At 43.6% G+C, this 14784-nt stretch overlaps 1 long non-coding RNA gene across 1 annotated transcript; it reads right to left on the bottom strand.

Moving 5' to 3' along the window:
- Positions 1–8835: 8835 nt before the first annotated feature.
- On the bottom strand, positions 8836–14580 carry LOC116639610. Its single transcript, XR_004300875.1, has 4 exons — positions 14367–14580; positions 13588–13661; positions 12217–12359; positions 8836–8970 (listed from the first exon to the last, which is right to left on the bottom strand). It is a non-coding gene; the product is annotated as an uncharacterized LOC116639610 (long non-coding RNA).
- Between the last annotated feature and the right edge of the window lie 204 nt (positions 14581–14784).

Genomic DNA, 14784 nt, shown 5'->3' with positions numbered 1-14784 from the left:
TGCTTGTTCTGTTCTTCTAAAAAATGCATAATTGTGCATTTCATTAAAGCCAAAGTTAAAGAATTCTCTCTTTTTCAGCAGGCCAAAGGTAGGCAACAGTCTGGGGATAATTTTCTGTTATCCCAAGTGTCCTGTTGGCAGCTTAGATTATGACTGTGAATTGTCCCCCTGATAAATTCCTGGGGTCAAAGGGTGTGTTTCATGTCCACCAGACCCCTCATGTTCTCCAGAAAGAGGAGGAATACCAACACCTCAGTTATTAGGGCTCTAACAGTTTCCTCATTCAGCATGACCTTGGTTTCCCATTTTGATAACCCAGTACAGTATGTTCCCTTTCAATTTGGCAGAAGCAGGACATGGTTGGTGTCAGTCAGCTTTGTTAGATGCTTGCAACCTTTGCAGGCTTGTTTTGGTATTTATTTCCTACATGAAGATCATGGGTTTGAGACCAGCTGAAAATGTTCAGCCTCTGCGAGATGTCCCAGGGTACGCTCTGTCTGGTGTCTTGAGACGGTCTGGAAGGCCAAGGTCCACATGCCAGCTTCACTGATCACTAGCCTTGAGACCATGTGCCAGTCACTCAATCTCTTGGGGCCTCAGTTTCCTCAACTGAAATCAGGAAGATTCGATACAATATCAAAATAATGTTAATATTAATAATAATAGCTGACATTTATTGAGTGTTTTTCCAAGAGCCTTAGATGGCTTTTCTCATATTATCCTCACAAAAACACTAGGAGGCAAGAGCTAGTATTACCCCATTTCACAGAGGAGTTGACTGAGCCTGGGAGGGACTGGGTCATCCACTTGTTTAACACAGCCAGTGAGTGGTAGAGACAGTATTTAAGGCCAAATAGAGTCTATTTATTCTCAAAGTGTGATCTGTAGACCAGCAGCATCAACAATATCTGGGAACTTGTGAAAAATGCAAATTCTTGGGCATACTCTAGATTGACTGAATCCAAATCTTTGGATGGGAGGCCCCAGAATCTGTGTTTTAACAATCTCTTCAGGGTGATCCTGGTGTGCATTAAAAGTTTAAGCACTATTCTAGGAGCTGTGTTTTCAATCCCTATATTATGATTTTCTGCATTCTGTGAATTTTTCAGAGTGTCTGGAACATTGCTCAGTTGACTCTGGTTGGTTATGTGGCTGTCTCCTTCCTCCCCCACTGTTCTGTGTTTGCCCTTCCCTCCCGTAGCTGGGCGCCTTACCCAGAGAAGGGCCTGTGCCTAGAGAAGAAGCAGTCAAGGGCATATGAAGAGTATATTCCTCTGTTGTGGCTGCCAGTACCCTTCTCATGGTTCATGCCCTATCCAAGGCAATACACATTAGTTTTGCTGCCAGAAACCTTCCTATTTTACAATTCAAAAAAGTGCACAAACTATTGGAAATTCATTTGAATATGAGAACTTGGTCCTGTTTAATGCATAAGCTTCCCCTCATTCCTACCAAAGGGACTCTGATAGACTTTATCAGTTCCAGGAGATTTTGAGGCTTTTAGGTATGCGAATTAACCAGAGAAACTGCATACTTCTCTTCCTTGTGGAAAAAAGTCAAGTTATGTTTATGACCACCAATGATAACAGATGCTGTAAATACAAAAATTTGATGTATAGTCAGATTGTTTATAAACCCTTAAGAGGCTTTAAAAATTCTTGCAGGAAAAAAACCAAATGGAATTTTAATTTTTTTCTATGTAGCCTCCAATTGATCCAAGTCACCATCAGATACCATACTGTTAATACATTTTTTTCTTAAGAAGTCCGAATTCCTTCTACTTAGTTGCAAATAACGAAGGGTATGAAAGTAAGTTAAGAGACATATGACTGAGAAAAAGAAAAAATTCTGGCAGGAAAGAGAAAAATTATGTTTATGTCTATCTTTATTTTTAAGTTATTTTAAGTTTCTAAAAAGTACTATTAGAAAAATTCTGAAAGTATAGTAAAGTACAAGAGAAAAATAAAGATCACTCATATTCTCACAATTCATTTTAGTGCATTTTAGACTTTTTTTTTTGCATATGTAGACATTCATACTATAGATCTGTATTTTACCAAAAATTAGATCTTACTTTGTATACTGTTTGGTAGATGCGGTGGATCTCACTTCATGGCAACATACAGAGATGTGTATAGTTCTCCAGCTGGGAACAGTCACTCACGTAATTCTGATGTCGTTGGCTTCCATGTTGTGTCTACTGAGACATACCCAGTGTCACCTGTTCGGAATACAGGGAGATAATTGGGTGGACATGATATGCCTCCTATAGTTGGTCACTTCAAAACCAAATAAGAGACTCTTAATCTCAGGAAACAAACTGAGGGTTGCTGGAGTGGTGGGGGGGTGGGAGGGTGGGGGTGGCTGGGTGATGGACATTGGGGAGGGTATGCGTTGTGGTGAGCGCTGTGAATTGTTAAGACTGATGAATCACAGACCTGTACCCCGGAAATAAATAATACATTATATGTTAATTAAAAAAAACAATAAAATGACTAATGTGAAGCTCCTGAATCACTCATTCTAGTGCCCATGGCTTGCTTGCTTGCTTATGAATTTCAATAATTATTTTACATTTACTAAATACTGTGCAGTTTTGCTTTAGAAAGTTCAACTTTAAGACACATTTCTGTGATTAATAGCTCCTTTCCCTTATCAATGCAGATATTCCAAAATGAAGTCTGATTTCATTTCTTTTGTTCTTTTTTTTTTTCCCCTCAGGGAAATTGTGCCCCAGGGAAAGCACTTTTAGGGGGATTCCAGGGATCAAATTCAGGCCATTTGAATCATGTCTTAACTGTTTACTTATTGGGAATACTTAGGGATAACAACTTTACCGTAAATCTTTAAGTGTCTAGATTTAGGTCTTATCCACACATAAATTGGCTTGGGGGAAAAAGGTCATTGGAATTCCGTGAGGTGGGTAGTGATGAGCTAGTTGCCATCTGGGTGCACTTGGTTGCCTTTTTTCAAGCTGACTCTTAGGGAAAGCTGAACAAGATGTTTCTTTGGTGGTGGGTTTTTCTGTCTTTTAGACAGAAAGGTTTTACAAGCACAATCTGTTTGTGCCAAGAGATGTTTACTCTAAAGACTTGCCAATTCAAAAAACAGGATAATCTGTCTGAATCTGATAATAGGCAGTGGCAGATTCTTTCTTCTGGGAAAGTATATTAAATGAAGAACATAGAGCGTTGGAACTCACGCAGGAGAGTCGCCTCTTTCTGCTTCACATCGTGGCACTCAAGTAATAACACGTATTGGTGTGGGACATGGGAGAGCATCAGAACAGATTCTTGACAGTCACTGAATTGTCCTCAGATGGTCAGAATGCATTTGTGCCACTTTAAGAATAAATGATTTTTTTTCTTAACAGGTCAGAATTCTTCTACAACATCTTCCTAGGCAGATATATATAAAACAATAGTTGTCTAGTGTATTAATAATTTTCACTCTCTGCTAATCTGAATCATTAACATTTCAAGTCTTTTGTTTCTCCTCTTTCTAGAGAATAGATGGCATTCTCTATTATTCGTAAAGTTTAAATAAAGGCTATAAATTATATATTTAAAATGTAACAAGTAATTCCAGTTCAGAGGATAGGCCTTGAAAGGAAATGAGAAAAACTGAACCATATATCTACGTTTTACCCTAATTCTGTGACTACCCAAAGTCAAAACAATTCACTGAGAATAAGCCACACTGGTTATTAGAAACTTGTGGGTAAAAATAGACATTCAAGAGAACAAAATGGCTTTAGAAATCTAATCTGATAATTTATGTAGATGCTCCCTCCTCAAGAAAGTGGAGCATAACTTCCCAGCCCTTAAGTATGAGCTGCATATAGTGACTTCCTTCCGAAGAATACAGTATGGAAAAGGGAATGGGGAGTAACTTTACAGAAGAGACACCTGGAAAACTCCACCCCAGCCAGGTGATCAAGGTTGACATTAATAGCGGTAAGACATGTTGATAGCATTTATCCTTGATATCATGTGACGAGAATGGCACTTTGTGGTCTTCTTCCCCAAAACCTATAACCCCAGTGTAATCAGGAAAAAAACCACCGGGCAAATTCTAGTAGATGGGCATCCTACAAAATATCTGACCAGTAGTCCTCCAAAGAGTCAGGGCCATCAAAAAACAAGGGAAGTTTATGAAACCGCCATAATCAAGAGAAGCCTCAGGACACATCAAAATTAAATGTAATGTGATATCCTGGGTAGGATCCTGCAAAAGAAAAATCAAATAAGAACTAAGGAAATAAAGTATGAGCTTTGGTTCAGACACTGAATAAAGTATGGGCTTCGGTTAATAATAAGGTATCACTATTGATTGATTAGTTATGACGAGTGCACCAGGGCCAGCATGAGATGTTAATAATAAGAAAAACTGGGTGTGTGATCTATGGGAACTCTCTGTACCCTCTTTGCAGCTTTTCCGTAAATGTGAAACTATTCTAAAATTAAAAATTCGTAAGAAAAATATAATTTGACAGAGGCACCTGGGTGGCTCAGTTGATTGAGCATCCGACTCTTGGTTTTGGCTCCGGTCATGATCTCAGGGTCGTGGGATCAAACCCCCGGTTGGGCTCCATGCTCAGTGTGGCGTCTGCTTGAGATTCTCTCCCTCTCCCTCCCCCGTGTGTGTGTGTGTGTGTGTGTGTGTGTGTGTGTGTGTGTGTGTGTCTCAAATAAATAAATAAAATCTTTTAAAAATACATAATATGACAAAAATATTTGTTTTTAAAGATATATGCAATGTGGAAAACCCATGCCAATACTGAAAAGGGGAAAAAAGGTGAGCCCTGGGAGCAGGTATGGAATGGGCAGTGGCCCCAAGTGAGAAGGCATGTAGTGAATTTGACACTGGGCATGGCTGGAGCACAGAGCATGAAAAGCAGGGAGTAGTGAGAGATGATTCTGGACAAGTCAGTTTGGGGCTAATCATAGAGGGTCTTATTTCCACACTAAGAAGTCTATCCTTTCTGCTGGCAATGAGAAGCCATCGGAGGCTTTTAAGAACGGAAGTGGCATGATCTGGGGTTGTTACAGAGAGCTGACTCATGCCAAATAAGGAGAATGAATTAGCACGGGATGGTTAGAGGCAGAAAGCTCTCCCGCCCTGCTCAAGTCAACTGAGGAAGGCATAAGACTAAATGAAGGCAATGACACGGATGTGCGGAGAAAAGGCTGGGGAAAAAAAGTTAATCCTTCTCTGTCTACATGTTATTTCCTCATTCAGTAGGCCAACCTACAAATCTTGGGGTCTCTGTATGCAGCCCAAATGGCAGTGCACTGCCTGGGAGGCTGATACACTGACCCCACAATCTGCGAATGGCGCCCCCTAGAGCAGAGCCATGGCATGCCTCTAGGCTGCACCCTCTGGCAGGCACAGAGCTAGATGCTGAGTGGACAGTCTTGAACAGAACAGCGGTAGCCCTGTCTACGCGGAGCTCTCCCTCCAGCCAGAGGCACACCAAGACGGGTGGCTACCCTGGCCAAGGGAATAATTTGGCATCCCTTCAACTAAGAGGGAGGGATCGGAGTGCTTCTTAGCGGGAGTGCTCTCTGCCTCTTCTCTCTGGTCCAGAGCAATTTCGCTGCCCTCAAATCTGTAAGTCTCATCCAGCAAAGCAAAAGCCCTGGAGCTAATTCCTTCCAGCTCCTTAGAATGCAGTTTAACTTGTTCCTTTGATATTTTTCCTTCTCGCTGGGAGGCATTTAGTGCTTCTTTCGTTCATATTTAGTGCTCTAAAAGTGATGAGGTCAATACACACTGCTTCCTTCTTATGACGTCCCGGCCAGGTTTTAGCAGTACGTGGTTTTGGCTCCCCTGTTAGATTGATGTTTGGGACAGTTGGCTGGCTGGGTTGCCTCTTAATCCAGCCCTAGTCTAATGTGGAAGATAGATAGTAAATAAACCTCATAAATATTTCATTGGAATTAACTTGACTTTGTGACTTAAGTAATAGAATTACCCCAGCACTCCCAGGCAAATCTTTTTACCATTATTCTCCAGCCCATTCCTGAAGCCTCTACTAAACAGCTTAGGCCCCCATGGGACACCTTAGAGATGGTCTGAATGAGGCCAGTGGTGCAGAGTAGCTCACCAGTGATCACCATTCTCCAGATCAAGCAGAGATGCTTTCTTGGTGCCCAGCGGAGCAGCGTGGAGTGAAAGCCTTATGGAAATTTTGATTTATACCAGCTGTAGATTTTGTTGAGAAATGAACTCCTTTCTCCAAATGATCAGCTTTTTAAAATATAAATGCATATAAATTGCAGCAAGAGGGGCAAGAAGCAAGGTGGGAGCTTGGTTTTAGTGCTGTGTGAAGTCCCATACGCTGGATGTGTGGGCTCCAGAGTGGAAAGAATAGACTGGGGGCAAGTGAACGTTAGCCTTTCATTCTTTTTGGAATGGGCCGATTGGCAATCAGCAGCTTGGTAGGTGAAGTTTGACTTCAGAGCCTACCTACTTATTCCTGAATAGTTTCCTGGTCTTTCTATGGCCTTTTATAGCTAGCTGCTCTTTCTCCTTTTCCGCACCATCTCCAGTAGCTAAATCTAATCGGGATGGATTCATCTTCACTGGGAGATGGGAAGGTTTATGCCCTGGAAAAACCCTACAGGCGTGAGGGGGGAGTTGAGAGGATCTGAGGGCCCATGTAGGAGGCCTTGCTGGGGAAGCCTTCAGATTCATACAGAAAAGGAGCTGATCATTCAGCTCTTCCCTCAGAGGCAGAACAGAAAGCTGGGAGCTTCATGGCTGCTGAGGAGTCAGGGGAATCAGCCCACCCTGCTAAGCCTCTGGCCTCCTGAGGGCATGCTCATCAGTGATGCTGAGGATACATCCAGCAGTTAGGAGATTTCTCTCTGTTGGCTGTCTGACTTCATTTTGAACCCCAGTTCTCTCACTTACGAGTGGAGCAGGTTACTTAAACTCCTAGAGTATAAGCTGCCTCATCTGTAAAATGAAGGAACAATAGATACCACCTCGGAGGACCTTTGCTACGAAGGGTGAGTGAAATGACACTGAGCGTGGTGTCCAGCACATTGTCGAGCACCCAAGGCAGCTGGTAGCTGTTCTTTCAAAAAGAGAAACCCCATCAAAATTGTGCGTGCTACTATTTACCATTCAGTTGGAACAAATACCGGGCCTGTTTCCACTGAGAAGAGAGTAGGGATGCATAGATGGGGGAGGAAACAGGAGGGTGTCAGCAAGCTCGACAGGATCGTGTCAGGCAGCCGGGGACACCGATGCAGCTCAGGCAATTGCAGAGATGCCCTGAGTGACACTTCTCCTCCTCCCGAAAGGCTGAATGCAGAAATAATGACATGGATGACAGGTTTTCATTGCCCCCCCAATTTTCCTGCCTACATGGTTATTCTAGGGGCGCTATCTGTGTGCCGTATCTAATGAAGAATATAAAATTCTAACAAAGATGTCTAAAATGTGTTACATTTTTGCATCCAAGGATACTGCACTGCAAGTCCATCCAGGGACTCTGACCTATCAGATAAATAGAAACAAAATCATACCATATATTAAGATTTTAAGAAGCTGCATTCTGGGGCCAAGAATTTGAGCTCTCGCTATATTTAGACAAATTCAAATTGGGAAAAAAACCCCAAGTGACTGTAGTAGTTATTAAACATTAGGATGAGTTATTTAATGGAGAATAAATTATCATTTCTCTGAGTTGATTTGGAAGTGACGTTGCCCGAAGGATGGATGAGATAACAGGACAGCCTGAGCTCACTCAGCCCTATGTTATTCGGTGCAGGGGCTTGTGCAAATGCTTTCTATTAGCCATTTCACATAGCATCTCAGATTTAATCATATATTTTTATTTTTCAAGATTTTATTTATTTATTTGACACAGAGAGAGAGACAGAGAGAGAGGGAACACATGCAGGGGGAGTGGGAGAGGGAGAAGCAGGCTTCCTGCCTAGCAGGGAGCCCGATGCGGGGCTCGATCCCAGGACCCCGGGACCATGACCTGAGCCGAAGGCAGACGCTTAACGACTGAGCCACCCAGGCGCCCCCTAATCATATATTTTTAATCTTATCTCCTTTCTCAGGCAGAATATACCAGTATACTATATTCAGTGTTAATAGATCTACCTCTAGTCACACCTCCTATAATTACAAAAATAATTAGCGGTAATACTAAGCATTTATTATGTTTACTATGTATCAGGCCTGGTGCTAAGCCATTAAGATGCTTTGCATCATCTGAGTTCTACGTTTTGTATTTAACTTACTCCTTGACCATGCCAGGTGGGTATCCCATGGGCATTTCAAACATAACAGGACCAAACAAGACTTGGGATTCGCTCCCGTGACTCGTATATTTTCCATCTTAGTAAGTACGACTGGCCACACAGTTGTAGAAATACATAGCAGTCATCTTTGATTTTGTCATTTCACTCATATTCTGTATCCAGTGTCTCAGAGTCCTGCTGTTTCCATCTCTCACGTAAATGTAGAATCTGCCCATTTCTCTCCAAGCCTACTCTCACCATCATCCTAGAACAAGCTCCTGCCATTCTTCACTTCAGTCACTGTAACCCCCTCCTCCCACCTTCCACAGTTCCCTAAATCCGTTAAACACAGAGATCGGAGTGACCCCCCCGCAATGTTTTACTATGCAAATTTTGAACTATGCAGCAAAGCTGAAGTAATTTTGTAGTGAATATTCATACCTATTACCTAGTTTCTGCCATTAACATTTTCCTTATATGTATTAGTTTGCTAAGGCTGCCATAACAAAATACCACAAACCGGATAGCTCAAGCAACAAAAATTTATTTTCTCACAATTTGGGAGGCTAGAAGTCCAAAATCAAGGTATCAGCAGGTTTGGTTTCTTCTGAGGCTCATGTCCTTGGCTTGCAAACGGCCATTTTCTCCGTGTGTCCTCACATGGTTGTCCCTCGGTCTGTGTTATCTGAATCCTCATCTCTTCTTCCTGTGAGGAGACCACTCACTGGATTAGGACCCACCCAGATGACCTCATATTACCTTAATTACCTCTGAAACCTCCTATCACCAAATAGTGTTCCATTCCCAGGAATGGGGGTTAGGACTTCCACATGTGAATTTTGAGATGACACAATTCAGCCCAAAACGCATATACTTGCTTTACTATATTTCTGGCCATCAATCTCTCCCCCCGTTCATCACAAATCCACCTTAAATTGGGTGTATTTCAAAGAAATTGCAGATATTAGTACCCTTCCCTGTAAAAAGCCTTCAGCATACATATAATTCATGAGAGTTCAATAATTGTGTGGGGTTTTTTGGTTTGTTTTAATATGAAATTTAACTCCTAAATTTACATTTGCTGAATTTGGGCAACTGTTGAACCCTAACTCTTATCAAGTACAGGACATTAACTATGCCTTCAGGAAGTTCCCTAAAAACCCTTCCCAGGCAAGCCCTGCTCCCACTCCTACCCCAGAAGAAACCACCGTTCGAAGTTTTTTCCATTATAGGTGGCCTTTGCCTGTTAGAGAGTCATAGGAATGGACTCACGTAGCATGTTGTTGCCTATATCAGTAATTCACTTACTTTTATTGCTGAGTAATAGTCTACTTATGAATATATTGCAGTGTGTTTATAATTTTTTAATTGATGGATATGTGAACTTTTTCTAGGTTTTGGCTACTACAAATAAAATGGCTATGAATATTCTTGCATGAGTCTTTTTGTGAACACATGTTTTCATTTGTTTTGGGTGAATACCTAGGAGTAGAATTGCTGGGTAGGTGTATGTTTATTTTTAAAAACAGAGTGATTTATTGATTTATTTGAGAGAGAGAGAGAGCGTGCACACACACAAGCAGGGGGAGAGGGAGAGGGAGAAGCAGACTCCTCTGTGGGGCAGGGAGCCTGACACGGGACTCAATTCCTGGGATCATGACGTGAGCTGAAGGCAGACACTTAACCGACTGAGCCACCCAGGCGCCCCCATGAGTGATCTTTTTAAAACGTGTCAAATAATGTAATTCATCTGTTTACAACTTTCTAATGACTTCCCTTTGGACTTAGAATAAAACCCATGTCCCTCCCTCCCCCCACCCCCCGCACCAAGTATAACGCCCAGAAAGATCAGACTCCTGTCTCCTCCCCTAGTCTCATGCTACTCCACGGACCACATCGCCCCCTGCCTCTCCTGCGTCTCCTGCCAGCCCGTCCCACTCCAGTCTTTTTCTTGCACAAGCCAAGTGTGTTCCAAACTCACATCCTTGCTGTTACCCCAGCCAAAACCTTTATTCTCCCAACCCGCTGCCTGGCTGATTCCTAGTCCTCCTTCAAGTGCCAGCTTAAATGTCACTTTCTTTGGAGAAAAGTGAGGGTTGGAGAGGTTAAATTAGGAGAGCGATCAGTATCACACAGCTGGAAGAGCCAATATGCAAATCCATGCAAATAGGCAATACGACCCCAGAGTCCTTGCCCTAACCATCTTAAAATACAAGTCTTCCTTCCATTGTGTGTCTCGTGATAGTTTCTTGCCTGCTGTCTCTCAGCTACCAGTCATTGTCTATTTTATTTTTTTCTTTGCTTTTTCCTATTCCCTAAAACTATTCCTACTAAAGTCACCCATGAACACCTAATTGTCAAAGCTGGTGAGAACAGTTTTCAGGTCCCACCTGACTTTGCCTCTCTGCAGCATCTGATACTCTTGACATGTTGCGTTTGGCTTGTATATTTCATGGTTTTCTCTGCTTCTGTAGCTCTTGGTCTCGGTTAGGGGCTCATTGTTCCAGTGCTTACCATTTAGATGTTGGCGTTTTAAGGTTCTTCCCCTGGAGTTATTTTCGTTGTGTGATGTATATTCTCCTGGGAGACCTCATCTACATCCATGATTTTCTTTTCCTTCTCTCTTTTTTTAAGATTTTATTTATTTATTTGACAGAGAGAGACACAGTGAGAGAGGGAATGCAAGTAGGGGGAGCGGGAGAGGGAGAAGCAGGCTTCCGGCGGAGCAGGAAGCCCGACGCGGGGCTCGATCCCAGGACCCTGGGATCATGATCTGAGCCGAAGGCAGACGCTTAACCGACTGAGCCACCCAGGCTCCCCTACATCCATGGTTTTCATCACTGCCTACATACCGATTATCTTCTCAGCTAGATTCCCAGCCCAGATTTCTTTCTGAACTCGAGACCCATAACTTAAATACCTATTAAACTTCTCTAACTGCATGTCCCAAAGGCACTGTGTTAGTCTTCAAAGATGGGCCCCAGTGAGATATGTTTCTCAGTCTTCAAGTCCGAGGAAGCCCCCACTCCTTGAATCTGGGCTGACCCTGTGACCCACTCCTAACTACTAAATGATTTCCAAAGCTAGGTTATTAGAATCCTTGCAGTTTCTGCCTAAGCCTCTAGAAATGCTTTTTCTTTGGACTCTATCTCTTATAAGCCAGCTATCCTGCTGTGAGAAGCTCAAGTCACATGGAGAGGCCATGTGTAGGTGGAAAAGCCCCGCTGAACTCCTATTCAAAAGCCAGCATCAGCTGCCGCCCATGCGAGTGAGCCATTTTGGACAACCAGCCCAACTGAGCCTTCAGAAGATTACAGCCCAGCCAACATCTGACAGTAATTATCTGAGAGACTCCAAGCAAGAATTGCCCAGCTGAACCCTCTTGACTCACAGACCCATGAGCAACAAGCATAAATTATTGTTTTAAACTATTAAGTTTTGGGGCACCTGGGTGGCTCAGTCGGTTGGGCGTCTGCCTTTGGCTTGGGTCACAATCTTGGGGTCCTGGGATTGAGCCCCTTGTCGGGCTCCCTGCTCAGCGGGGAGTCTGCTTCTCCCTCTGCCTCTGCCCCTCCCCCTGCTCGTGCACCCTCTCTCTCTCTCATGCTCTCTCTCTCTCTCAAATAAATAAAATCTTTAAAAAAGTAAAAAAATAAACTATTAAGTTTTAAGATGGTTGGTTACATGGCAATGATAGCTGGCACAGGCATCTTAAGTGTAGTATTCCCCAACTGAACAAAGTGTCTCTCCTAAACCAAATACTTCTCTTGCATTTCCCTGTTCTGGTTAATGGCATTGCTTCTACCCAAGCCTGAACCTAGAAGTCATTCTCTCCTTTCCTTCTGGATCAAATTCCACTCCTGCTGGCTTCCCTCCGACTTCTATAAATTCTATCATTTAAATAGCTCCTGTGGCTCTCCCTCCCCTCCCCCTGTCCCTTCCCTGCTCTCACCTGTACAGTGACATTACTGGCTCAACTGGTCTCTGCTTGCTGGCTCCTCTGCAATCCCTCCTCCACCCTGCTGTCAGTCATCTTCCGGAAATGCAGATCTGAGCTTGGGTATAGACCCTTTCACGGCTCCCGGTGCTCTGAGGCTTAAATAAGTCAATCAGAGAAAGACATGTATCATATGACCTCACTGATATGAGGAATTCTTAATCTCAGGAAACAAACTGAGGGTTGCTGGAGTGGTGGGGGGTGGGAGGGATGGGGTGGCTGGGCGATGGACATTGGGGAGGGTGTGTGCTATGGTGAGTGCTGTGAATTGTGTAAGACTGTTGAATCACAGACCTGTACCTCTGAAACAAATAATACATTATATGTTAAAAAAAAAAAAAAAAGAAGAAGATAGTAGGAAGGGAAAAATGAAGGGGGGGAAATCGGAGGGGGTGATGAACCATGAGAGACTATGGACTCTGAGAAACAAACTGAGGGTTCTAGAGCGGAGGGGGTGGAGGGATGGGTTAGCCTGGTGATGGGTATTAAAGAGGACATATACTGCATGGAGCACTGGGTGTTATACGCAAACAATGAATCATGGAACACTACATCAAAAGCTAATGATGTAATGTATGGTGATTAACATAACATAATAATAAAAAAAAATTAAACACCCCCCCCCCAAAAAAGTACAAACTTCAGCAGGGTATGCAACCCTCTCTAACCTGGCCATTATCTCTTCACTCTCATTTGCTTCTGATGCTCCCTCGTGACCACTCTGTCCCTTCACATTGACTCCCGTTTCCCCCGGAAGGCCTTGTTCTCCATTTCTGGACCCGTGCACATCTCTTTCTGCACACTATCCTACTGGTTAAGGGCTCAGGCTCTGATTCTTACTGTGGACTCGTCACTTTTTAGTTGTGTGATTTTGGCCAACTTGCTTGTCTCTCTGTGTGTCAGTTGCCACAGTGGAACTACCTCATATAGTTTTTGTGAGGATTAAAAAGATGAATGCCGGTAAAGAACATGGAAGAGTGCGTAGGACATGATAAACATGTCAGTGACACACACATCAGTAAGCACTGGCTGCTGCTAGCCTTCTTTCTTTCCCCGGAGTTCTGTCTCCGGCCCCCTGCTCCTCGTCCTGTACTTATTCGCTCAGAAACTCCCATATGTCCTGACGGACTCAGCTCCAGGGTCTTACTTGTAGGAAAGTTATCAGGAACTGCTGGAACAGAGTTCTTCCTTCCCGGGCCCCCTTGCCTTGTAGATAGATGCCTTTTTATCGTACTTACCACTCTCTACCTCAAATACTTCATTACTAGACAGAAGCTCTGGAACTTACTCCCAGGGCCGGGTACACGACAGGGACCTAATACATACTTGCTGAGTGAGTGATGGATGATGATCCAAGGACCCGATGACAGAAACCAGGGCAGAGAATATTCCCAGCCAGCCTGAGGAGATGAGAATTAGGAAGAAACAAATGAAAGAGGTTGGAGTTTGATGAAGAACATTTTTGTGTCCGTAAAGCTCAGTTGTGGGACAGTGCCGCTCATTATTGTCTTCCTTCCTCCCCAAATCAGTGCGCGTTCTACAGAGAGTAATGAAAATTGCACCTCGAGCCTGTTACAGTACTGCCATCTGGCTAATCTTGTCTGCCCCCCCGCCATCACTGGAAAGGGCAATCCTCGCCTCGATGTCACACTGCTTGCTTCATTTTTCTCAGCATGCTCAATGATCACATGAATCCCAAAGTCCGAGACACCACTTCAAACAGAAAATAGCTAAGACCTCGTTGCAGTTTATGCCAAAGAGGCTGAGGAAAGTGCCCTGGAAACAAAATGGCTTGCTCATATGGCTCAGAGAACTCGAAACCAGAGCTTCTGACCAGTATTATTGGGGCTGATTAAAGGAAGAACTTGACTCCCTGAGATTTAAGATTGTCCTTACCTGAGCAGACAGAACCCTCGTTTTGAGGATATTTATGAATAAATAGGCCACTAATGGATATGATTTTCCAGGTTTCAGAGGAAAGGAATATGTTTGTTCTCTGCATCAGGAAATAAAGTTACTGATTCCTCCTGTCAGAACCCTCTGCTCTTGGGGGCCAGGAGCACCGGCAGTGGGGCAATCCAAGAGTGGAGTGGAGTCCTGCTTACCTACAAACGTGCGTTCTTTGTAGAACATTCTCTCAGGATGACTCTGGAGCTCTTAGGGCTACTGCGACTCTCAGAGCAGCTCTTTGGGTCCAACAGCTGCGCACAGGGTAGGGTGACGTCGGAGCAGAGGCACGCCAAAGTCTCCATGAGGGGGGACCAGGGCCCCCTCAGCAGCTGCAGCTCTTACTGTCTTCAAAAGCAATGGCAGGGGTTCTCTTCGGGACCGCAGGGGAGGTCCTTTGGTAGAGACTACAAAGAGTCCATGGGATACGAAAATTTCCACAGCCTAGGAGAAAGTCCCACTATAAAAACAAAACTGTAACATAGTTTGTGGTAAGTGTTTTGCTGAAATACGTGGGACTGTGTTCAGTCAGTTTCTCAGCAAATATTTATCAAGCCACTGCTAAGTGCCAGATGT

This window comes from Phoca vitulina, unplaced genomic scaffold (assembly GCF_004348235.1).
Source record: "Phoca vitulina isolate PV1807 unplaced genomic scaffold, GSC_HSeal_1.0 scaffold2, whole genome shotgun sequence".
Classification (NCBI taxonomy): domain Eukaryota; kingdom Metazoa; phylum Chordata; class Mammalia; order Carnivora; family Phocidae; genus Phoca; species Phoca vitulina.
Note: the sequence above shows the minus strand (reverse complement) of the source record. Positions and strands in the feature narration are given on the sequence as shown.